Source organism: Rattus norvegicus, chromosome 3 (genome assembly GCF_036323735.1).
Source record: "Rattus norvegicus strain BN/NHsdMcwi chromosome 3, GRCr8, whole genome shotgun sequence".
In the NCBI taxonomy this organism is placed as follows: Eukaryota; Metazoa; Chordata; class Mammalia; order Rodentia; family Muridae; genus Rattus; species Rattus norvegicus.
The window spans coordinates 43,896,826-43,922,615 of NC_086021.1; the positions used below are offsets into that span (position 1 = coordinate 43,896,826).

At 40.2% G+C, this 25,790-nt stretch overlaps 1 long non-coding RNA gene and 1 pseudogene across 2 annotated transcripts; one reads left to right on the top strand and one right to left on the bottom strand.

Annotated features, from left to right (window-relative positions):
- Nucleotides 1-9,539: 9,539 nt before the first annotated feature.
- On the top strand, nucleotides 9,540-13,821 carry LOC134486355 (uncharacterized). 2 transcript variants are annotated; one of them, XR_010065172.1, is made up of 2 exons: nucleotides 9,540-9,644; nucleotides 13,518-13,821. It is a non-coding gene; the product is annotated as an uncharacterized LOC134486355 (long non-coding RNA). The 2 variants fall into 2 exon arrangements; XR_010065171.1 differs by having other exon boundaries at nucleotides 9,546-9,725.
- A 1,078-nt stretch (nucleotides 13,822-14,899) lies between these two features.
- LOC134486218 (WW domain-binding protein 1-like) lies at nucleotides 14,900-15,694 on the bottom strand (annotated as a pseudogene).
- Between the last annotated feature and the right edge of the window lie 10,096 nt (nucleotides 15,695-25,790).

The window sequence follows — 25,790 nt, forward strand, 5'->3', positions numbered from 1 at the left end:
GAGGAGAGGGTTGAAGGTATAGAGAAAGCCAAGGGAGACATTAAAGGAAGGATCAATACAACTGAGAAGGGAAAGAATTTGTTGGATGACTTTACCCCAACTGAGGGTTTAGCCGTGAGAATGTGTGCATCTAAGGGCAGGTGGCTTGGAGGGTTTGGGTTAAGTTATGTCTTCTAACTGGGAGTGTAAGATTTGTTCAAAGCGCTTGATGTCTGAGCACACCCAGACAGCCAAAGAGGTTAGGGAAGCCAGTTAGCAATGAATATTAATTGTGGCCATGGGTATCCAGGATTTAAAAGGTCTAACTCATTTCCCTTTGTAAAACACACCTTAGACACCAGTGGCCTCTTTATCCTCCCATGGGTCTTTAATAAATATTGGAGGGTATTAATCTCAGTGGTCTGGAGGAGTCTGGGGTTGTATTACTACTTTTCCAGTGATATCTTCCCACTGGATGGTGCTGGGGATCAAATAAACTTTCCAGATCCAATGGAGACATGTAGTGTCTCACCACCCCCATTATTTGGGGGGAGTAGGGCAGCTTGTTTGGAACTGATTGAAGGTAAAGCAGGTAAAAGGTAGATCATCAAGGTTTGCTGAAATAGCTCCAGACTGAACAGGAATTGGAATATGAGCACTGTATCCAGCTTTGGGACAGAAAGTCCAATTGGGAACATGTAATTTTAAAGGAATAGGGACCAGAAGGTGTAGATTAAGATGTATACTTGGGGCTAGGAAATTATTGAGGAATGAGGAAATGAGAGGGATAAGGAAAATAAAAAGGCTTTAACAAGACCGAAGAGCCCAATATGGGACTTCCTGAAGTCTGACCACAGTTGGGGTTATGACTGCCACAGTATAGGGAAGGCCTTTGCCACTTGGGATAGAGTGGTGAGTTGGTTGGTTGGGGGTGAGGAGAACCTGGTCTCCTGGCTATATGGAACAAGTCAGAGAATTTGTGATTGTTTTGAGAAGGAGGCAGTCAAAATGTGCCTGGATGGGCAATTTGATAGCCTATAAAAGAGGTGCAGGAGTTTTTCAGAAATGGTAAAGATGAGGAATGTAGTCCCAGTTAAAGTAGGGGCTTCCAATGTCCTGGGTTGAAGGAATGTTAGCTATGGTATGTTGTCTAGTAAGGTAGTTTGGAAGTGGGGTGAGTCATGGAGGGTGAAAAGGTAGCACGACAGGGTACAAGGTTAGCTTGATTACTTTAGTGACAATGGAGGGGTCAGTCTGATGTGCCTTGCAAAGAATCAAGCAATCAGGAGGATAAGAGAGGCCTTGAGGAGGTCATGGATACATGAAAAGTTAGTTACTCAGTTGCCTTTTGTGTTTGGAAATCCTGATCTCTTCCAGATGATTGAGTGTGTTATCAGGATATAGAAAGCATATTTAGAGTCTCTATAAACCATTAATGTTGTATTTTTGATGACCCAGAAGGCTCTGGTGAAGTCCACTAATTCTGCCTGAAGATTAGTAGCATGTAGGGGCAAGAAAGCTGCCTTTTTGATGCCATCATCGCAGATCATTGTATATCCTACAACCTGGTGGCTGTTTAACAAGAAGGAACTATCATTCATATACAAATTATAGGCAGAAGTAGTTGGAGGGTCTTCTTGTATATAAGAAAAATAGAGGAGGAGGTCTTTAAGAGTCTTTGTACAGGAGTTGTACAGGGTCTAGGGAATGTTGGGGTAAAGGGATAAGTGTAGATGGGTTGAAGAGAGGACAAGTAAATAAATGATGTATTTTTGATAAGAAAAGTTTGAAAAGATAGAACCCAGATAGTGAACAGAATTGGAGTTCTTTGTTAGTGAGCAGTAAATAGAGAGGGCTGAGGGAAGAGATTATGAGGGCAGATCTGAAAGTTAATTTGTTAAATTCAGAGATAAGCAGAGAGGCTGCCACACAAGAGTAGACAAGGAAGACAGCTACAGATGGTGTTGTCCAGAGTTTTGGAAAGGTAAACAAAAGGGGCAAAGATTGGCTCAAATAAGGATCCCAAGATCCTGAGGGCATAACCTTGTCTTTCAGAAGTGTAAAGATGGGAAACTCTGCATAGATCTGGGGAGCGGAGGATTGGAGCACAAAGTAGAGCATTTTTGAGCTTAAGGAATTATCTATGGATGGGAAGAGGAGGTTCATGGAGAAATACAGAAATGGCTTCATAAAGAGGATGTATGAGAAATGACTATCCAGGAATCCATGAATGAAGATTAGCTATTCTCCAAAAGGAAAGCAGCTCATATTTTGTTAAGGACAGAGGTAGAAAACAGAGATGGGAAAAATGGTCTACACTGAGGTGTTTATGGGTTGGAGAGAGAGGGAATTCCAGAGAGATGACCCGTGAGAAAGAGAGTTGATCTTTGGAAGGCAGGATTTGGTAACGTCTGAAGTAAAATGAGGATTGGAGTGGTGTTAGATTTTCTGCTGGAGAGGGAAGGACTGCATGTTGAAGCAGGCAGGTATTAAAATAAAAGGCAGGTTAAGTCCATGGCCTAACTGAAAAGTTAGGTGCTGCCTCTGAATCCCTGGGGATGGACAGTCCAAGTCAGTTGTCAGGATTGTCAGGATTGTTGAGTATAGGGTCTACCAAAGTGAAGGCAAAAAGGTCTTGAGAATGAGTATCTAGTGGTGTTGAGATAAAAGCATCTTTAAGGTCTAGGACTGAGAAATGAGTAGGGATACCAGTGATACTGGAGAGGATAGTATAAGGGATGGGGACCACAGGGTATACAGGGACAGTGGCAGTATTAATGGAACAGATATCCTGGACTACGTGAAAAGTTCTGTTAGTTCTTTTTCTACTGCTAATATGGGAGTACTGTAGGGTGATAAGGCAGAATATAGAAACGTCTTGGATAAGACAGATTGAATGATGAGTTTGAGGTCTCTGAAGTTGGTTAAATGTGGGATTTGGAAATGTAGGCAGAACGATCTTTAAGTTTAATGGAAAGGATTTTATACTGCGCATCAAGGAAATAAGAGGTGGTATCTCATATGGTAGGAAAGGGGGAAAGAGGATAAGAGAAATTCAAAGTTTTGGTGGAGTGAGAAAGTATATAAATGGAGGCTGAAGAAAGGAGAGGAAGGGACATAGGAGTGCCCTGGTAGCTATTGTTAGGATAGCAGGCAATATTCATGTGACTTTTGGAAAGCATATCTCTTCCTGGTAAGGGGATAGAAAATGAGGGAATGAAGAGAAGGGAGTAGGGAAAACAACCATTGGAGGAGCCAGTTAGTGTGGAGTTTAGAGAGGTCTGGGGGATTGGTCATGCACTCCAACTATAGATGAGGGAGAGGGATGTATGGAACCCCAAGAATTCTCTATGGACTGAAAAGATTGCCCTGTTATCTTGGAGAAACATGATGAGATGACCTGACATGACAAGCCAGATCCTAGGCTTCTAAAGAGTGATTGGTGTGGATTTAGTCAGGTCAAAAACATAGTTTGAGCCCTGTCAGTCTATGGCTGCCAGACATCAAAGAAGGTGACAGAAGACTGGATGAGTCCAATGCCCAGGTGCCATCCTGTTGACATTTAGGGCACTGCTAGATAGGTCTGTGAGGATCTGGACATGCACAAGCCCAGTGACATTTCTTGCCACATTTGAAGCAAGGACCTGATGGCCCCTTATGACCTGACATCCCTTATTGTTGGGGCATTTGTTGAAGGTCCTTAGCCAAGGGTTGGCAACTCTGTTTTTATGTTGTGCTCATCATGATTATGGAAGGCCTTAAATGCTAGGGCCAGAACTTTAGCTTGAGGTGTGAGTGGGCCTTGATCTAGTCTTTTGAGATTTACCTTTATGTTTGGATAGGATTAGGCAAAAGTGTAGGTTATAAGAACTGGTTGGTTATCCAAGGTCTCTAAGTATAGGTTTTGTATGTTGGAGCATGTTCTGCATAACCCAACAAAGGAACTGAGAGTAATTTTTACATTAGTTCTGAACTACCTCTAACACCATTTGAAATTGGTTTAATGGTCATTCTCTTCAGGTCAAAGAGGAGACCAGACAAGTAATAAAACAGTTTCTGGCCCAACAACATGTCTGTTATTGTAATTTCACAGATGATCTATACCAGAGATTTCCGTGACTTCAGAGGACTGGTTTAGTTTGTTTGGTATTTTTTCTGCATGCTCATGTTCGTGGGCCTTTTCTTAGATATATCTAAATTCATCAGGGAGAAGTTATTAAAAAGGATCATATACAGGTCATAGAAAGGTAAGTTTGTAGTAGTGAATTAGGTATTGGAATTGTTTGATGAAGGTGATAGGGTCTGAGGTAAAAGGACCCAAGATGTTTTCAACCAAGTAAGTTTGTTAAGAAAGAAGGAAAAATAAAAGTGAGTAGGGTCAACCACACTTTCTACTTCCCTGAGGGGTAGGATTGGGGTAGGGAATGAGTGCAATTTATCATGGGAGTGAGTGTGAGAAGGTCTGAATGAGGAGGATTTGCTAGGCAATCTGATTCTTCTGGAGAATTAGGTTGAGAAATAGAGGGGAGGTCCATGTTAGAATGAACTAGGATGTGTTGGTAGTCTCTGATTGGACGTTTTAACCAGTGTTGTCAAATAGGAAAAATTGATAGCTGGACTAATCAAATTCAGGAATGAGTTAGGCATAAGGAAGCTGTCAAATAAAGGAACGGACCTTGATGGCCAGGTTTAGGAATGTGGAAATGCCTACATAAGGGAATATAATGGTTCAGCAAGAGAGGGAAGAGGGGAGGGCATGACCTACCCCTGCTATATTTGCCATGCTTGGGTCTGTTAAGCCCTTCAAGCAGACCTATGTGAGCAGAGACTCAGTGAGAATTTAAGTAAGAACAGTCACTGATAGCATGACACATCAGTCTTTACTAGACACTAGCCACAAAAGCCATGTGGCCTCTACCCATCAAAGCTGCTCAGGTAGAGGTGAACTCATTCCCTACTGTGATGGAAATGGCTGCTTGGAGTTTGTGCTGTAAGAGCTGATATCTGCCTCACTGGATTTTTATATTGCTTTTAGCAAATAATTTCTTTCAGTTTTCCTTTTTTCTCTATTTTTCTAAAATCACATTTTTTATCATTTAAAACAATTTTTACAGTTAAATATATTTTGATCTCATTATTCCCCTCCACCAAGTCCTTCAAGGTATTTCCCCCCTGCTTCCCCAGTGCAACTCTAACTTTTTCCCCAGAAAACAAACAAAAATCCAATATAACAACCACATTTCCCAAAACCAAGGAAAAAAATGAAGTCACACCTAAAAAGAACAAAACAATAACAACACCAACTACAACAAAAAACTCACAAACAAAAAAACCGAAGTGTAACCAAATAAAAACACACATATCGGGGTTGGGGATTTAGCTCAGTGGTAGAGTGCTTGCCTAGGAAGCGCAAGGCCCTGGGTTCGATCCCCAGCTCCAAAAAAAGAACCAAAAAAAAAAAAAAACCCCAAACAAACAAAAAACAAAAAAAAACACATATGGAATCCATTATATGTTGGTCATCTACTTATGAACATGAGACCTACTCTGAAGTGGTTATATCCTCTGTCACTGTATTGAGAAAAAAACTGATTTTCTCACTCGCAGAAGGTATAAGTGACTGTTCATGTGTTCACCTTTAACTTAGTGCTTAGGTTTTCATTCATTCACTTAAAAATATATAACAAAATAAAATAAAATAAGATAAAAAGAAAACCTATCACATCAAAATTGAAAAAGTCAAACCAAGAGAAGGAAAGGAAGTCAAGAGAAGGCACTGTAGGGTCTCAAAAAAGCCCAGACCTCATGGCTATCTGGTTTCTAATTAACATATCAAAGCAGACAATGACTAGTTTTTCTTGCAGCACTCAATACTGTGCTTGCTCTCAGCACTTCTCACCATACCTACCCTAAACTTTTCTCTCCCAGAGGCTAGGCTATGCTTCCCTTCCCTGAAGCTGATTCCTGTATAACTCAGCTTTTCATCCCAGTCTGCCATTCTTGGTCAGTCTCCTTTCTTGCTCTCCCTCTCCAACTTTCCTCTCAAGTTCTGGCATGTTCAGCTTGGACTCTTCCCTCTGCCCTCTTTCTCCCTTCTATTTACAATAAAAATATTCTCTATACTTTAGGAGTAGGAGTAACCTTGCTCTCCTTTTATTTCATTTTGTCATTCAGGCACAAGAGTCAAAGACCCACAAATTCATACACTCAAGAATCCCATAAAAACCACTAAACTCGATGACATAATATATACATAAAGAACACTACATACCCATCAAAAAAAAAATACTCCAAGAGGACCTTGCAACTCTGCGGTCAGAATGTTTTCTTGGAAGTAAATATTGTCTTTGATTATATGGATAAAACAGTTTCCTTTGAATACCCAGTGAAATTGAATGTTAAATTCTGAGTGAAATTTAACAAATTTAGATTTTGTTAAATAAAGGAGTATAGTGAATATGTTGTGAAATGAACACAAGCACTGGGGACTAGGAAAACTATCATTTACTTATAGCTTAATCATCTTTCTTCAATGTTCATAGGTTACAGGCTAGGTCCTTAGGAGTTAGTACTTAGAAGCTGTGCTAGACCTGTGAAATAGAGCGTTTGGAGAGGTAACTGAGTCTCTGAGTAAAATTTAAAGCATATTGCAGACAATCTAAAGATAGTTCTTTTATTATTTTTAAAATTGTTTTTAACCACTGTTATATTTTATAAAAAAAAAAAAACAAGCCAGGGATATGTTTGGTGAAGGTGTAGGGGAAGGGGTGCCTCTGTGGGCCCATACTGAGGCATCCTGTCCCCTGAGATGCCAGCCACACAATGGGTATAGTATAGACTAGATTTATTTAGGGTATGAGGAGGGAAGTTGAGGGGGTAGTAAAGACAGAGAAAAGCAGAGAGAGAGAGAGAGAGAGAGAGAGAGAGAGAGAGAGAGAGGCATTAGAACTTGGACAGAAGGGGGAGGGGAATGGAGGGAGAGGGGGAATAGGGTAAGAGAGCAAGAGCAGGAGAGTGAGGGGAGGGGGCAAGCAGCACCTTTTATACTGAGTCAGGCATACCTGACTGTTGCCAGGTAACTGTGGGGCAGAACCTAGAAGGAATGCCAACATTCCTCCATTTTGGTTTAATTAAAAAAGGAAAAATTAGAAAGAAATTATGGTGGAGCAGGAATAGGGTCATCGTGATCTTTAGCTACTTCCTGCTTATACTAGAGCAACGTGTCTCTGTGAAACCTAAGAGAATGAGTATGGGGATGTTGGTCTAGTCTCCATGTTAGGTGAGTTGGCTGTTTTCTTGCTGCCCAGGATCTGTGGAACCATCTAGATAGATAGGAAGGAGCAGGTCCAGTAGAAGAAGCATCTGTGTCTGTGAGTAGATTAGAGCATCTGTGGGTTGCTTCTCTGGAGTTGTCCTGGATGTAGTATACACCTTGACTTGACAAGTGCTGAAATACACACACACACACACACACACACACACACACACACACACACACACACTACAGGTAGAGAATAAAGTTAAATATGTTTGGGAGAAAAATGTTTTCTTAGGTGCACGTTTGAAGGTACATTTGAAATGTTTGTGGTGAGGAGAGTCTGAATCCTAGGAATAGGAGAGAGACCCCACCCTCAAATAGGCAGCAAGGGGGAACTTAGGCTATTGATTGGCCGGTCTACTTATCCGGATGGAGTCTATTTGGTCCATGAGAGATGTATCTGAGTGGGTTTTCTGGAGCTTATAAGTTTACAAGAGAGTTTATAAGCTGATAAGAGATAAATTTGTTAACAACATGAACAGTCTTTTAAGATGAACTTAGGGTAGACAAAAGCTTTCATGGAGCAGAAGGAACAAGAAATGTTTTTTCCTTCTGTCTAGGAGACTGAATATACATAAAATGAGAAAACAATCTTAAGTTTATATTTGAAAGACAAAGGAAACTCCAAACCTTGACCTTATGAATATAGTTGATCATATAATTTTGTAAGTCTATAGATGAAAGGCAACCAAAGGAAACATATTTGAGAATGATAGCTGACAATGGAGATTCAGCATGAGAACCACTTTAGGTTTATCTTAAAAGGCAATCAAAGGAAACTTAGAATTTAACTTGTTTTACATAGTTGGATCAGATAGCAGAATGTTTTGTTAGAGTTAGGCTAATTTATAAGAACTATGCCGATTAGTGTTAGGACAATGGCATAGCAAAAAGAGGAAATAGGAAGCGTTAGTCACTGGAAGCTGAGTTTAGATGAGGAAGTAACAGAAGGTTACATCTGTGAAAGCTCACATATGAACTTGTATATCTTTTATCACGATGTCTGTGAGCAAAGCAAACCTGTTTGTCTTTAATATGGTAGTCTTAACTAGTTAAAGAACTGACAAATGTGCTAATATAGTAGTGGATTACCTTAGGGTATGAGCTAGGTCTGCTTGCTAGCTGTCAAGCTACGGTTACCTTAGCTGTTAATGTAGTTAGAAATCTGGGAAGATAAATTATAGTCTAGGACTCATGTATTAATTACAATGACAGAGGTTGGTCAATCATCAGTCTATAAACAGTTCCCAGGTCCCTGGGGTCTCCATGGCAACTTGGGAGGAGTCATCCTTCCTGTCAGGCCCAGAAGATGAAAAGCTTTTTCCTGTGGAGTAGATATGTGTGAAATGAGAAATGAGCCACCTTGACTTAGGCAATAAGAGACTATCTGGGTATCTTATTTGTCCACAGTGTAGGCCAGCCCCTGGCAATGGGCAAAGCAATGGGACAGTGTTTCTCAGTGGTCCTCATACCACAATCCAGGTAGAATCTTGTCACTGTGCCCGTTATCTTCTTGGAGACCTTGGGGGGGGGGGTAACTGTTAGGCTTTGGGAGTCTCTGTCATAGATTTAAACATTTAGCAGATTTCTGATGAGATGGAGAGCAAGTCTGTTAAGCATAATCTGAGTTAGACAACTTGTGTTTGTTGAATTATTTGTTCCAGAATGTATCTAGCAAATAGAGCACATTGTAACTTAATGGCAGTAGCAAAAACCAAGGCTAAGCATTATGTATATATATATGTATGTGTATGTGTATGTGTATGTGTATGTGTATGTGTATGTGTATGTATATGTATATGGCAGTGGTCTTTATCTTTTAGACAGTCTAGAAATGTGACTGCCTGGAGAAAAGTCACTTGTCTCAGCAGAGAACAACACAGAAAGAGACACACATGCAAAGAGATAAACAGCTGAGCTTTCACTGGTGTAAACTTGACTTAGAGCTGACAGCGGTGGCCGGGGTAGGGACAGAAAGCGAGTGTGCCCAGGCATTTCAGGCCCTCTCCACAGAGAGGTTCTGGGCTGAGCAGGTAGACTAGAGCACTGGTGGCCTGGGAGACATGGCACCAGGCAGAGTAAATGGCTGCAGTGAGCCAACACTACAGGAAGTCAAGTTTTGTGCAGGGTAGCATAAGGCTGGTCCAGCAGGGCTGAGCTCTCTCCTCACAGTAGGCAGCCCCAGGCTCAGGCCAGCAGAATGGGCAGGGGGGAGGGGGATCACCTGAAGTGGTGTTCTCTCAGTCTCCTAGCAACTCCACAGAGAGAGCTCTCTGCACGTGCCACAAAGTGTCAGTTGGTGGAGTTGAGAGAACAAAGTTTGAGAGAGATGTGGAAACCTTAAGCGGTAGGCCCCGGAGCCATAGCAAGAGAGTGAGGAGCAGTATGGGAAAGTGTATCACAATGGCTTTTTAGAGCAGAGTCCCAGGTATAGGGCAAGAGCACACAGATGGGAGGGAGGTGGGGGTGCGACGTGGGCAGGGTGGACATGGAAGATCATTGTGGGAAAACAGTGCATTGGCAGAACAAAGTCCTAGGCAGAGCACAAAATGTGGAGGGGCAATGGCTGCTTTTCCCAAAGCTGCAGAACCAAGGGGCAAGGAACCAGGAGCGGAGCAAACGGTGAGAGAATGAGGGAGAAGAGGAAAGGCTACCGATCACTAGTGAGAGAGTTGTTTTTAAAGTGTCAATTAAGTGTCCATGTAGAGATATTCCTTGCTGGGTACTGTGACAGACTGGCAGATGTGCCAGTAAGTAGGGATGCGTCGAAGACCTTCCCTTTGGGTGTGGACATTATTAAATTATTCCTATCAGTGTCCTGAGAACAGTTCGATAAGAAGCAAACAGGAACTTTTTAGCTTCATCCCCTTTACGGGAATTAGGGGAAGGATTGAAAGAGCTGAAGGGACTTGCAACCCCATAAGAACAACAATGCCAACCAACCAGAGCTTCCAGGGACTAAACCACTACCCAAAGACTATACATGGACTGACCCCATGGCTCCAACCACATATGCAGCAGAGAATAGCCTTGTTGGGGCACCAGTGAAAACTTGGTCCTACCAAGGTTAAATCCCCAGTGCAGGGGAATGTCTGAGGCGGGGGCGGGGGGTGGAGTGGTAAGGGGGGAGTGGATGGGGGAACACCCTTATGGGGAAGGGGGATGGGGGCTTATGGACAGGAAACCGGCAAAGGGAATAACATTTGAAACGTAGAGAAATATATCCAACTAAAAAAAATTAAAATTACGGTGAAATATCACCTCACCTCACCTCAGGGGGGGAAAAAAAAAAAGAAGAAGAAGAAGCAAGCAGGCAGCCAGGTCTAGACTTGCCGGGTTGTTAAGTGAAACCCACATTAGATTGACCCACAGGAGAACGGTTTACTGAAGCTTAGTAATTTTCTACCCTGTCAAGAGAAAACTGCTTCCAAGAGGGGGAAGTGTTACCCAAGGGTTAGAGGTCCTAGAATGAGGGTCAGTAAAAAGACCAGTCATAAAGACTGGGTGTCTCCATCCTCAAGGACACACAGGGTGGCTGCGAGCTCAACAGTCCTTCCTTGGGACCAGAGGACCTTTACACTGACCGGTGTAGGGGAGGGAACTTACCAATTGGTCGAAGTTTGGGTAGATAGCTCTAGCAATCGATGGCTCTCCATGCTCCGTGTGGCAGTGAAGGGTATGAACCTGTGGAATTTCTAAATCAAGTCAGCTGGCACCAATGCAGTGTTTTATAAAAAAGAAAAAGAAGCCAGGGGTGTGTTTGGTGGAGGAGCGGTATGGTGTGGGGGAAGGGGGTGCCTCTGCAGGCCCATAGTGGGTATAGAATAGAATGGAGTTTATTTAGGGCATGGGGAGGGAAGTTAAGGGGAGTAGGAAAGAGAGAGAGAGAGAGAGAGAGAGAGAGAGAGAGAGAGAGAGAGAGAGAGAGAGAGAGAGAGAGAGAGAGAGAGGCTGGCCATGAGCACATGGAGAGGGGGAAGGAATGGGAAGAAAGGAAGAGAGCAAGTGCAAGAGAATGAGAAGGGGACAAGCAGCCCCTTTTATACCAAGTCAGACATACCTGGCTATGGCCAGGCAACTGTGGGGCAGAGCCTAGAAGGAATGCCAACAACCAGCACTACCACCATGTCACCCATAGTTCTTTAATTCTGCTGCCCTTGGTTTGAGAAATCTTAGGTAATTGGGGAATTTTGTAAAAACCTATACCTCTTGTTTGAGGGAATATTTGGAAAACTGAACACATTCAATATTTTTTCTTTTCACCCACTGTAAAAGCACATAATGTAAAAAACTGAAAATAAGAGTTTTTACCTCCCCTCCTTCTCTGAGACAGGGAATATAGATACCCTTGACTGGCCTGGCATTCACTATGTTTAGCAGAGATCTTCTATGGACATAAAGGCTATCTGTGTATAGTTCACATTCCTCTGAGGAATGTCCTGTTTGTTAACATTAATGACTCCATGATAATCTGACAGCAGGAGTCCAGGAGGTGAAGGTGTGGCTAATGTCTGAGCAAATTGGTAACTGTTGGGACCTTAAGGACAGCCCTGAAGGCTGTAGATACAAGAGTTTGAAAATAATTTCTCAACTATGCAAAACATAAGAATGCAATATAAATTATGATGGTCTTCATGAATCTAAAGGAACAAAGGCAGCTACGCTATAAGCCAGCTTGTCAGAAAGATACAAAGGCAGGCAGAATTCTAAGTACAAGGTCAGCCTAGGACAGAACTAGGTTATTCCCAAGTATGGTAGAAATGGTAATTTTAGGGCAGGGTCCCACCCAACTAGCTTATCCTTTGTGCTTAACAAAGAGAGACAGATGAATTTCTGAATTCTTTTGCACTGTTAAGAAAAAAATGTATGCTTCCTGTCTCTTAAGAATTGGAGTAAATGACTGGATTTATATGTAAAAAACAGACTGGCCCTATGTTCAGTAGAAGATGAACTATATAGAGAAGTTTTTAGTATAAAAAGAGAATTGCTTGGAGAACTGACAGACCCAGAGACATGTACACACAGACCCACAGGCACACATATACATAGACACAGACAGACACCCCCCCACACACACATGGGAGTAGGACATGGACAGAGAGATCTCTTAGAATAGCAAGCAAACAGAATATAGACAGAAATCTCCAGAGAGGAAGCAGAACATAGAAGCAGACTAGAAAAGCTAAATGAAGCAGAACACAAGTCATTAGCTTGGATCCATGATTTGACTTCAAGTCATTGTTTTTGCCTTTCCTAGATGCCATCCCCCACCCCACCCCTGAATTTTCCCCTGCAATGAGAGAAAAGGTATTAGGCATTGTTAGTAGAGAGAATCTTGAGAGAATATAAATGTTATGTGTGTTTACATATATATATATATGAATAGAATTATTTATAATATATTGTATATAAACACACATATGAATAGAATTATTTATAGAATTATTGTGGGAATTTCCTCATGCAATTATAAAGCCCGAGCATGCCCTTTTAGAAGTCAGAAAACAAGGAGAACCAATAGCATATGTAAGTTTGTCTCCAAAGGACTAAGAATTCCAGGTATCAATTTTTTTTTTATTATTAACTTGAGTATTTCTTATATACATTTCGAGTGTTATTCCTCTTCCCGGTTTCCGGGCAAACATCCCCCCTAATCCCTCCCCCTCCCCTTCTTTATGGGTGTTCCCCTCCCCATCCTCCCCCCATTGCTGCCCTCCCCCCAATAATCTAGTTCACTGAGGGTTCAGCCTTAGCAGGACCCAGGGATTCCCCTTCCACTGGTGCTCTTACTAGGATATTCATTATACCTATGAGGTCAGAGTCCAGGGTCAGTCCATGTATAGTCTTTAGGTAGTGGCTTAGTCCCTGGAAGCTCTGGTTGCTTGGCATTGTTGTACATATGGGGTCTCGAGCCCCTTCAAGCTCTTCCAGTTCTTTCTCTGATTCCTTCAACGGGGGTCCTGTTCTCAGTTCAGTGGTTTGCTGCTGGCATTCACTTCTGTATTTGCTGTATTCTGGCTGTGTCTCTCAGGAGCGATCTATATCCAGGTATCAATTTTAGAATGAGTTCTTTGAAGTCAAAGTCTGGGAAAATGAGAGTTCACTGATATTACAGAGTTCAAAGATATAGGTATCTAGTGTTCTGATATTTGAGGGCAGGACAAGTTATAGTTTATCAAGGAGGAAATTTATTCTCTGTATCCTGTTCTTCCCATTGAAGGCTCATCCATTGCCTCCTCCCATTGCTGACAGTGACCTCAGCTGTACTTTGCAAGAACAACTCTCCCAGGCACATCTCAAACTAATATTTAATTATGATACTACAGCTCAAATAAAGTGTCATAACACTTATCAATACAGAAAATGAACAGAGACCGAGGAAGAGTATGGGAGATGTGCTATCCAGTCGACTGCCCTGGTGTGTCACTTATTCAGCAATTTGCTGTGATGATTTTTTTTAGGAAGTAAAATGCAGTATCTGAAGTCTGTTCATATGCAGAAAATAAAATTAATTTTATTCTGTTTCCCAATGGTCAATCAATTAGTAAGGGTTTATTAGCTTCCCCCCTCTTCTGTTTATTATTCTTATCACTGAACACTGTCAACAAGAACTAGAAACTGCATAATGAAAGGAAGAACAAAGTAGCATGGATATGACACAGTCTTGTGTGCTATGTGCTGTGCTTGTGTAAGGTTAACTGGAGCTCACACAGAGGAAGTACAACAAAGAGACAGGTAAGGAATAGATCATGAAAGTTAAAGGAAATATGCCTGTCACAGTCCATTTTATTCATGGAAACTGAGACCAATGCAAGCAAAATTGGTTTCTCAGCTTCTCATATGTGTAAAGGTACAGAAGGCCTACTCAGCACCACGGCTCACAGCGGTAAGTTTTACCCTGCTCAATTAATGACCAACTAGATTAGATGCATTGAAAAATGTGAGTTCCGCAGTTTCTGTAATAAAGGGAAATGCTCATCAAATTTTACTTTAAAATTACAAGGGAAAAAAATCAAGATCTTGTTTGCAACAATGTGATCAATTAGGCAATGTGTTAATTCAAGATTCTTTCAGGGGCAGTGAGAAATTGTATGAGATGAAGTTGCTAAATTACTTTCAACTAAGACTCTGAGAATGACACCATCAGATCGTTTAAATGGTGACTTTAATTTGCTATACTATCTCAGGTAGGCCAGAAAATGTTTCTTTTTAAGCAATTCCAGAATTCACTACATCATTTGAGTCAAAATTCTATCAACCACTGAGCTCTAACTGTATTCTAAAAAATGATCCTTTAAAACTTTAAAATTAAAAATTAAAATGTATTAGAAATTATTTTTAATGTTCTATTATAATGAAGTGATGTTTAAAAAGATGAACTTTTTTTTAAAAGCTGGTCCATGCCTCTTTAATGATATTAACATCTTCTGTGTGTGTTTTGGGAGTGAGTAAAGATAGTACAGTCCTCGGTACTGCCCCTCTTTGGGGCTCCAGCCCTTTCAGGCATGTTCTAGGAGGGCAAGGACCCACATGAAGGGCTGTAGTTGGTCCAGGACTGAATCCTGGTGGCCAAGTAGTACCCAGTTTCCCTCTTGAAACTTCTTACAGGATGTTCCCATAACTAGAAACCAGGCCCAAGGGAAGGGCCTGGGACATAAAATCTGGAGGCAGTGCACAAGGGGGAATGGTACTCCAGATCTGGTTGGGTGGCACTAGCCCTTACCTCCTTGACTGGCTCACCTTCGCTGGAGTCAAGACAAGGTCAGAGCTCAATACCTGAGCCATCAATCAGACAACAATAGTGGCAGGAAGGGCTTATGTGGACTGGGCTCCATCCTGCCCTGGGGCTCACCTAATGAGGGAGAGCACTCTGGTGGGAGGAAAAACCTACATTTGTCCCTTCCAAGTGGGCAGGGCAGCTGGATTCGGAAGACTAGCTGGTACATTCCTTAGAAGTAATGGGTAACCAGGGGCCATAGTTTAAGGAGGTGTCAGTGTTCCTGGGTACTAAACCACATCCTCATAGGCTGGGGGTTTGAAGGCTCAGAAGAGGTGAAGGTCAAGCAGTGAACCAATTGGAACAGGGCCAGTCCCATAACATGCTCCATGGTAAACAAGTTGATTTCACGCTGCCACTGCTGCTGCTGCAGCCTAAGTTTAGCTCTTCAGTGGCGGGAGGCACAACAACTCAAGAGGATGAGGACAGTCCAAAGCAGCCAGAACTCCCAGAGTTCACAGTAGTAGGTACAGCAACCAGTCTCCACATAGCAATGACCACTCTCACAGATGTAGGCTAGGTATTAACTCCTGGGCACAGCTCTTGAAGAAGCTGTTGCAGCACCTGAAGCGCCCCCCCCAGGTCTCTTCGCTGCTGTTCCTGCTGCTGGTCCAAGACATGCCTCTACCTACAGACCCCTGAAGACCACAGTCTCCTCCACCACCAGCTGCCCAGCCAGCCCCTGCCACCTCTGGCATCACTTCCATGGCCCCTGCGGGGCCCATCACCACCGCTGCCATCATCTCATACAATGGTCACCTCATTAGGAGGGTGAGCCCACAGTAGGCTTCCACAGAACAGCCCAATAAGCTTTCAACACTCAATGGATCTTCTATCTTAAAGTTCAAAAGCTTATCCTTCCAAAAAGGTGTTTGGGTTGGTTACAACAATACCCCATTCTACTGGTATCAACCTTAGTCTGAGTTTCTTTTGCTGAGATTGCCAAAAAGCAAGTTGGGGGGAAATAGAGCTTATTTGGCAGACACTTCCATATCATTGTTCATGGAAGGAAGTCAGGGCAGGAACTCAAACAGGGCAGGAACCTCGAGGCAGGAGCTGATACAGAGGCCATGGAAGAGTACTGCTTACTGGTTTGTCCCTATAACTTGATCAGTTTGCTTTCTTATAGAACCCAGAAACACCAACCCAGTGATGGCACCACCCATGATGGACTAGGCCCATGAATCACTAATTTAAAAAATGCCCTATAGAGACATTTTATAGAGGTATTTTCTCAAGGTTCCTTCCTCTTAGATGACTCTAACTTGAGTCAAATTGACACAACACCATCCAGTACATAAAAATATATATTTTTGATGATCACATCTAAGTAAAATAAATTCTCTTTGGAAATTTGCTAAGGACAAAGCTTTATATTAATTTGGGGAAAACTGACATGTTTACTATGCTTGATTTTCCAATCCATGAGCAGTTTATCTCTTCATTTATAAATCCATGAGCATTTATCTCTTTTATATTTTAAAATCTCTGTTATCAACATTCTGCCCATAGATCCTGGAATTGTTGGTAACTTTATACCCATTCTTCATTTTTCTTCTGAAATATCATATATCACTTAAAATTTAATTTTGGAATTCAAATATCAATCGTAAGTTTATAAAGTGAAAGTAGTTTTAGAAAATATTTACACACCTATATTTAAAAACTATCACTGGTCCTCAAGAGAGAGCTGACATGTACATGCTGCTTCAGTTACTTCAGGAGCTGTTATGACTGAGTGTATACTAACTAACAGTTACTATTGCTCTATAAAACAACTTCAAAGTTTAATGGTTTAAATCTTTTTTCTCATATATCTGTTAACTAGCTAGGAATTGTCTATGAATTAATCTAGTACAAAGAATCAATGAAAATTAACAAGACAAACTCTTAGCCAAACTAAAGGACAGAGAGAAAATATCCAAATAAATAAATTTAGAAACAAAAAGCAAGGCACAACAACAGACATTTAGGAAATCCAAAGAATCATTTGGTCATACTTCAAAAAGCTTAGTTCACAAAATTGGAAAATCTAAAATTTTCTTGATGGATAACACAAAAGTTAAATCATGATCAGATAAACAACTGAAATAGACAAATAACCCCAAGGAAATAGAAGTCACTAAAATTTCCAAACATAAAAGAGCCCAGGGCCAAGTGATTTTACCACAGAATTCTACCAGACTTTATATGAAGATCTAATGACAATCCTCTTCAAGGCATTCCACAAAATAGAAACAGAAGGAATACAGCCAAATCTATTTTATGAGACCACATTTACCCTGATACACAAACTATACAATGATACAACAATGAAAATGAATTACAGACAAAATTTTCTATGAATATTGATGCAAAAATATTCAATAACATACTTTCAAAATAAATTCAAGAACACATCACAAACGTCATTCACCATGATCAAGTAGGCTTCATTCCAGAGACTCAGGGCATGTTTCAATATTTCATGTTAGCAACCATATAAACAAACTTTTAAAAACGATTATCTTGTTAGATCTGAAAGATTATTTGACAAAATCCAATACCATTCATGATATATCTTAGATCAGTGATACAAGAGACATACCTGTATGTTGATGTCATTATGAAGGTGAAGGCAGACAAGTTATGTCAAGGCCATGATTGGACAGTAAAAAATAAGGCAGGGACACAGCTTTTATAAGGCGAGAGAGAAGGGGAAGAGAGGAAGAATCAAGATGGAAATGGAAAAGAATGACCCAGATCCAGCTGGTCTTGAATTGCCAAGGTAGCTGGCATGGATTTCTGTAGGCAAATTTATCTTATCTATGTGGGCGGTTTATATTTTTATCAACTAGATGTAAGCTTATTGTATGACTTTATTGTAGATTGAGAGTTTAACATAAAATCTTATGGTTGGGTTATACTTTGTTGAGTCTTGATTTTACCAGGTAGTTAAGAGTTTATACTTTAACAACCAGGGGGTGATTGCTGGAAGTGTGGGCAGAATCCATGGCGGGGAATAGGATAGGCCAGCTGCTGTTGGACTTCTAGAACCCTGATTTTACCAGGTAGTTGGAACCAGAGAGTTCAAGGCTAGCAGAGAGCTACTGGGAGAGATGCTAATCTGAGAAAAATTAATGCTAGTTTCAATGTCCTTTGGAGCTGGAACTAGCGACCACCTGGGTGTGAATGGGAACCAGTTCTGCCAGTTTTTATTTTTACTGCAACAAGTGGCCCCCAATGTGGGGTATCATTGGCAGGAGGTAGATCATAAGAGCATGAAGTTGCTATCCTGTTGCTTAAGGCATGTTAAAATATAAAGGTGTGTGTGTGTGTGTGTGTGTGTGTGTATGTGTGTGTGTGTGTGTGTGTATGTGTGTTTGTATGTGTTTCTTTTTTAGGTTATGTTGAGACTATTGCCTGTGTTTTGTGGGTATAGTTAATCTTCTTGAGTTGGAATTTTCTTTTTAATACCTTCTACATGACTGAATTTAAAATCTACAATGTCATGTAATACCTTGGTTTTTCCGTCTATGTAGATTGAAAGTATTGCTGGGTATAATAATCTATGTTGGTGTCTGTAGTCTCTTAGGGTCTACAACACATCTGACAGGCCACTCTGGCTTTTAGAGTCTCTATTGAGAGGCTATATGTAATTCTAATGGGTCTGTATTTATATGTTGCTTGGTTTCTTATTCCTTGAAGCTTTTAAAATTATTTCTTTGTTCTCTGTGTTTAGTGTTTTGATATTTATGTGGTAAGAGGACTCTCTTTTCTGGTTAAACCTATTTGGTGTTTTATAAGCATTTCTAATTTTGTAGTCATGTCCTTTTTTAGGTTAAGAAAAGTTTCCTCTTTGATTTTGTTAAAACTATTTTCTGTACCTGTGAGCTGGGATCGTCTATTTCTATTTTTCTTGGATTTGGACTTTTCTTAGTGTCCCAGATATTTTGGTGGTTTATGTCAGAATTTTTTAGATTCAACATTTAATTTGATTGATTTATCTATTTTTTATGATATATTCAGCATCTGAGATTCTTTCATCTTGTGTATTCTGTTGTATTGTGTTTCTAGTTCCTGTTTACTTGGCTAGATTTTCCATTTCTAGAGTCCCCTCAAACAAAAAGTTTGTTTTTATTGCTTTTATTTCCATTTTCAGTCTTGAACAGTTTTGCTTTGTTCAACTCTTTTTTTCTTTTTGTCTTTCACAGCACTTTTTAGGGGATTTATTGATTTCTTCCTTTCTTTTTTCTTTTTCTTTCTTTTTTAGCTGTTTAAACAAGGGTTTCTTTTTTTAGTGCTGGATGTCCTGGTAGTAAACCTGTAGACCAAGCTGGTCTTGAACTTACAAAGTTGCTTACTTATACCTGCCAAATGTTGGGATAAGAGGAATGTACCACCACTCCTGAACTTCCTTCAATTTTTTGATCGTCTTTCTCCTCCTCCTCCCCCTCCTCCTCCCCCCCTCCTCCTTCTCCCTTTAAGGCATTTATGAACTTCCTCTTTTAGGACCTCTATCATCTTCATAAAGTTGGTTTTAAGGTCATTTTTTTTGTGTCTCACCTCTGTTGGAATATTCAGGGCTTGCTGTAGTGGGATGGTTGAGCTTTGGTGGTGACACATTGCTTTGGCTGTTGTTGATTTTGATTGTTATCTAGTTATCTTGTGTGGCTAAATGTATGTGTGTGTGAATATATATATATAAATATATATATATATGTATATATGTAAAATGTGTGCGTGTGTGTGTGTGTCTTTGTTCGATGGGTATTTTCTTATTTTCTTCCTTAGTTTCTGTTTCCTCTCTGTTCTTCTGAGTGGAGTGGCCTCTGATTGAGTAAAGGATCTCCACCCAAGTTGAAGGCTGGACTTTCATGGCCTGAATTGTTTCTTGCCCAGCAGGAGGTTGCTACCCACCTTGGGGGCTGGAATTCTGGTAATGTGTGTGGCCTCTGATCTGACTGGGGTGCTGTCTGGGTTTTAGGATGTTAGTCTGGATTCTGGTGTGGTAGAAGGTTTCTGCCTTATTTTTTGTAGAACTGGCCTGGTCTCTGTGGTAAAGATGCTGGTCTGGTTTCTAGTGGAGTAGGAGGTTTTTGACAAGTATGGGTCTGCATATGGTGACAAAGAAAGGAGAGGTTGTTGGGTTTATACTGGGCTACCATGGGCAGGGCGAAGGGATGTCTTACTTGGTTTTCAGAGAGCTATCTGGCCTGTGGTAAAGTAGAAGACTTATGTTGGAGGTGTGTACCAGAATATAGTGATGAGAAGGGAAAGGACCATTAGGGTTATTCTGGGTAAGTAGGGTAGGGTGTTAGTCTTATCTGGAGTTCAGGATGCTAGTCTGGTCTCTACTTCAGGTGAATTTTACTACTCAGTTTTCTGACAATTTTTGGACCCTTTAAACATCCAAACTCAAGAAGTCACAGAAAGGGGATTTCTGATAGCTGTTATAGCTGCAGGTGAAAAAAAAAAACAAAGACAAAAACAGAAACAAAATAAACAGCAACTTGGAACAAACAGAACTATTTACAGGTCTAAAGACAGAGACTCATGGACCTGGTAATAAACTTTTAGCAACTTTTGATGGGCTTAGGGTTCTTCTCTTCTCACACAAGGCTTGACACTTCTTCCTTGATTGGTCCTATTTTTGGTCTTATTTGCATACCCATTCAGCCAATCAAGGTTTAGCTGACATCCAACAAATTAGGATGTTAGAAGACTATAGACACAAAATTTGCTGTAGGAGTCAAACAGAGGAGGAAGAAAATAGAATATAGAAGGCTTTGGAGCCAAGTCCGAGTTCTGCCCCTCAGTAACTTGGGTTCAAAGCACTCTTTTCTTTCTTTTTTTTTTTTTTTTATTAACTTGAGTATTTCTTATATACATTTCAAGTGTTTATTCCCTTTCCCGGTTTCCGGGCAAACATCCCCCTCCCCCCTCCCCTTCCTTATGGGTGTTCCCCTCCCAACCCTCCCCCCATTGCCGCCCTCCCCCCATAGTCTAGTTCACTGGGGGTTCAGTCTTAGCAGGACCCAGGGCTTCCCCTTCCACTGGCAAAGCACTCTTTTCAAGGCGAGAAGTCACCTCACTAATGAGAGAAGAAAGAATTGCTTAAATGAGTTGCAAAGGCAGATTTGTCAGAGGTTCCTTGTATTTGGACCTGGATAGGGAGCTCACTCAAGTAAACCTTCAAGACTCAACCACCAAGATCTGATACTCTAATACTCCAGAGACTTGTTACTCCAGTCCTTATGCTGTTTTCCTGGGTGGAAGTTTTATTAGTGGTCTGCAGACTTGCTGTGCAAAGGATTGGGTTTACTTGGTACCCTGAGATTCTCCTGGAGCTTTGGAGTTTCATTACTTCCCAGAACTACAATAGTTCTTAGCAAGTAGCATTTCTGTGCTATTAGAAGTTCAAACCAGTTCCATTTAAACTGCTAAGTACCAAATGACAATCTGTTTTAAGTTGTATGACAAAGCCCCTCCTTTTGGTCTCTTCACTGTTCTGCCCAATTCTTTCTTGAAGAAAAATAAAACACAAACCTAATTGGAGACAGGGGATCATTCTCTCTGACCACTTCCATAGTTTGACATCATAGTTAAATTTAGATAAAAGAATTTCTACTTATAATTAGTTGTTTCCAGAATTAATCACAGAAAATTACTTTTTTTCTGTTATTTTGAAGTAATTTCATACTTCCTTTTTCTAAACTCTGAGAATTGAGTTAATAATTTAGTATTTTAATTTTATTATCTATAAATATGATAATGAATTTTATGAATATTAAAATATTTATGAAAAGAATAAATATTTAAAAAGCCACATTTGAGTCCTAAATTCCATATTTTTATATTAAATATAATTTTGTTTTAAATTACCTACATATTCACATCACAAATGGCACAGAAAAACTTTTACACAATGATTACCTAGTTATTTCAAATTTCAATCCCACTTTTCTATGAAATAGAATAAGTAAATAAGAACAAAACCAACACCCAGAAAGGGAGAGATAAAATAAAAATTTAACAGAAGAGGGAACATAAAAATGTTCTAGCATTAAAGACAAATATGGTTGAATTATAAATTGTTATTCTTTCCTTTAAACTCAAAGGAAATCTGTTTCCTTTAAACTCTTGAAAATGTGTTTACCTCATCATACAGATATTCTCCATTTCACTATCAAGAAACAATGACATTCTCTAGATAGCAGCTTTTCTTAAAACTAAGTTATTTTTAATTTGCTTATTACTCTTACTTAGGTGTGTGTGTGTGTGTGTGTGTAGGTCAGAGAAAAACTTGTGGACATTTTTCTCCCTTTCTATCATCTACATCCCAATGATTAAACTCAGACTATCAGGTACATTTATTCACTGAGCTCACCAGCCCACTAATCTCTCAAAATCATTTTTCAGAGGCAGTATAAAAGACAGCAAAAAAAAAATCTTAGTAGTATCTTTGACATCTTCATTGAAAATCTAACTATTAATTTCTACTACAGTTTCTTTTTAAATATAATTTGATAACTAGAATATATATCATTTCCACTTTCCTCTCTTCTAAGCTTAAGTGCCTTATCCTCTTCAAATTCATGGCCTCTTTTAATTTGTTTTTACTCAAATATAACTTTATCCACATACAAGTTGTATAGTTTACATAAAAAATTTACATATGAATTGACAATGCTCCTACTCCAAGCCCTAGAGTAATAAAACCAACAATACTAGGCCTAAGAGGCCTTCTGTTGAGTTGTTGGGAAAGGTAAATTCCTACTTCTGAAAATATTATGCACCTTGGATATAGAATCCAGAGAATACAAGTTAGATTTAAGTTGAAAGCTACCTCCCTAAGGCCTAGCACATAATTGTAGCAACATGAACATTGGTGTTTGAGCAACTGGTAAATATCAGAAAATAAGAAGCAAAATGATTACTTTACACACCATACAATCAATATCTCTTCTTATAGTCCAGTGACTTTAAAGAAAGTGTTATTTTAATTTTATTAAAAAGTTATAATCTCATTTAAGCATAAAGAATGATTTTTCTTATATTCTTCATAATAATTTATAAAATGCTACATTGAAAAATTCAGTGAAGATTACTTATCCATGTATAGAAGAATTTTAATCCATCAACATGGCTGCTCTGGCATGGAGATCACAACCAAAGACCTTCTAGGCTATGTGGTCTGACTAGGATGGCACACTTTTAATTCCTCTTCCTGAAATACAGACATAGTCTTCAAACAATCAGTTAACCTATAACAACGTAGGTAAGTTTAGTTTGTAGAAGAAAGCAGCCATGTTTAAAATTGACATCTAATTGAGGGGCAGACAAAATGATGGATCAGAGGAATATTTGACAGAATGAGTCAGAGGGGGGAGGAGGAGGAAGGAGGAAGAGCAGAAGGAGGGAGAGGAGGAGGAGGAGGGAGAGGAAGAAGTGGTAGTTTTACTAGGATAGTTTTACAGAGACAGCTTACATATGAATACAGAGTGAATCAGAGAATGAGAATGAGCCAGAAGATTAGAACAGATTGATAGAGTTAGCTTCAGGCCAAGCAGGGCAATTCAACTAGAAGCCGAGTAAAGCCAGTTTGAATCAGTAAGATTGGAGAGGAGTATGAGCAAGGACAGTTGAATTGAACCAGCCAGCTAGAGTTCAGAAAGAAATATAAAGGTTGAAATTATTTAGCCATAAGCCTCCCAGACAATTACATCTGGTGAATAAAAGTTATTTTACTACCAGACATAGACTATACTTTATAGTCTTAAACAAAAGAAGACAAATCTTAATAACATAAAACAATGATAATGAAAATATTAAAACATACTTTAAAAAAATCTTCAAATAAAAATGTGAAAGATTTTATTGTTTAGATTTTAAAGGTTTAAAATATAAATTAGAGGAAATTGTGGTCTATTTTATATTGTATGCTTAAAGTGTTCAATAATTAACCATTTTCCCAAAACTTTAAGGATATTTATAAGTAATATTAACATATGGGAAGGTAAGAAAAAGCCATGATTATGGAGGCAATTTAAAAGAAGAGATGTGTTTGCCTCACTATTCTTTCTAGGGGCACCAGATGATTAAAACCACAAAACCAAGCTGGGGGCAGGGTTCTGGTGTTAAATTTATGAAGACTCTTCTTCAAATTTTAAATATAATATTCTTTAAATAACCTTCTGAAATCACTATGTCTTGCAGAGGTCTGAGGTAAGCAAATAAGTCAGATTATTCATTTGGTAAAATGTACTTTACTTTAAAACCCTTGTTAAAAATTGCATACATACCAAAGATTCTAATGAAATGCCACAAAGAGTTTGGATTAACAAGCAAGTTATCAACTGATATATGATATTTGGCAAATAAGAATCCTATTGTTTGGCAAGTTTCTTCCTCTCTCTGGAGTGCAAATTTGTTTTCTATGATCATCCTCATACTTATGTGTCAGTGTTTCAGAGGTGGTGGAACACGGGAGAATAGAATCAATGAATGAGGCCTACAAAAGTCTCATTCAACAGCCAACTTTATAAAGAGTATCAGACAATATATTTTGAGGGTTAAGAAATTGATATGAGTAAAGTTCATGGGAGTTTTTGCTGTAAACATTCTGAATAAAAATGAGAAGAGGCACCTTCTGGTTCCTGCCTGCACTCAGAGTTGAACAGATCCCACAGCCTTCTGTTCCCAAATTCTGTGGGGGAGAGAGCCCTGCAGACAATTCTGAGAGCTCACACCTCTGCTCACATTCCTGGCTAATGAAGAACCTGCCCAGTGCCCTCTGAGCACAGGAACCTAGGGGCAGTCATGGGCAGGACCCTTCCAGGTTCTGCCTGTGCAGAGAGCTGAAAGCCAGTCACCCAGGAGCACTGACACACCTGAGAGTAGAGAGGTAAGACCAACTCTTCTGATCCAAGTGACCTGCCTGGAGGCCACAGTATACACAAACCCAAGAACAGTCTGGGATGCGAACCTTCTGGTTTCTGCCTGGGCCCAGAGCTGAAACTGTCCCATAGCTCTCTGTACCCAAATCCCATGGGGGTGATAGCTGGAACCTCAGAAGTGCAGACAATCCTAAGAGCTCAGGGGAGACAATAACTCCGGCTCACATTCCTCGTCCAAGAGGAACACCCCTAGTGCCCTCTGGGCACAGGAACCTACAAGCAATCATGGACAGGACCCTTCTGGTTTATTTCTGTGCTGAATGCTGAAAGCTAGTCACCCAGGAGCACTGACACACCTGAGAGTAGAGGTAAGTAAGACCAACTCTTCTGCTCTCAGTGACCTGCCTGGAGGCCACAGGACACACAAACCCAGCAGCAGTCTGGAACAGGACCGTTCCAGATTCTGACTGTGTCTGGAGTTGAACTGAAACCATAGTTCTCTGTACCCAGATCCAGGTGCAAGAAAATATACCCGCAGGCGTGATGACACACAGGCTTAAAGGAGGGTCAATCCATTGTCAGAGACAACAAGACAGACATAGCCCAGTTACCCAACCAAAGCAAATACTGGATATCCAAACACACCAGAAAACAAGACCTGGATTTAAAAATCACAACTTATGGTGATAGAGGACTTCAAGAATGGCATATATAACTTCCTTAAAGAAATACAGGACAACACAGGTAAAGAAGTAGAAGCCCTTAAAGAGGAAACACAAAAGTCCCTTAAAGAATTATGGGAAAACAAAACCAAACAGGTGAAGGAATTGAACAAAAC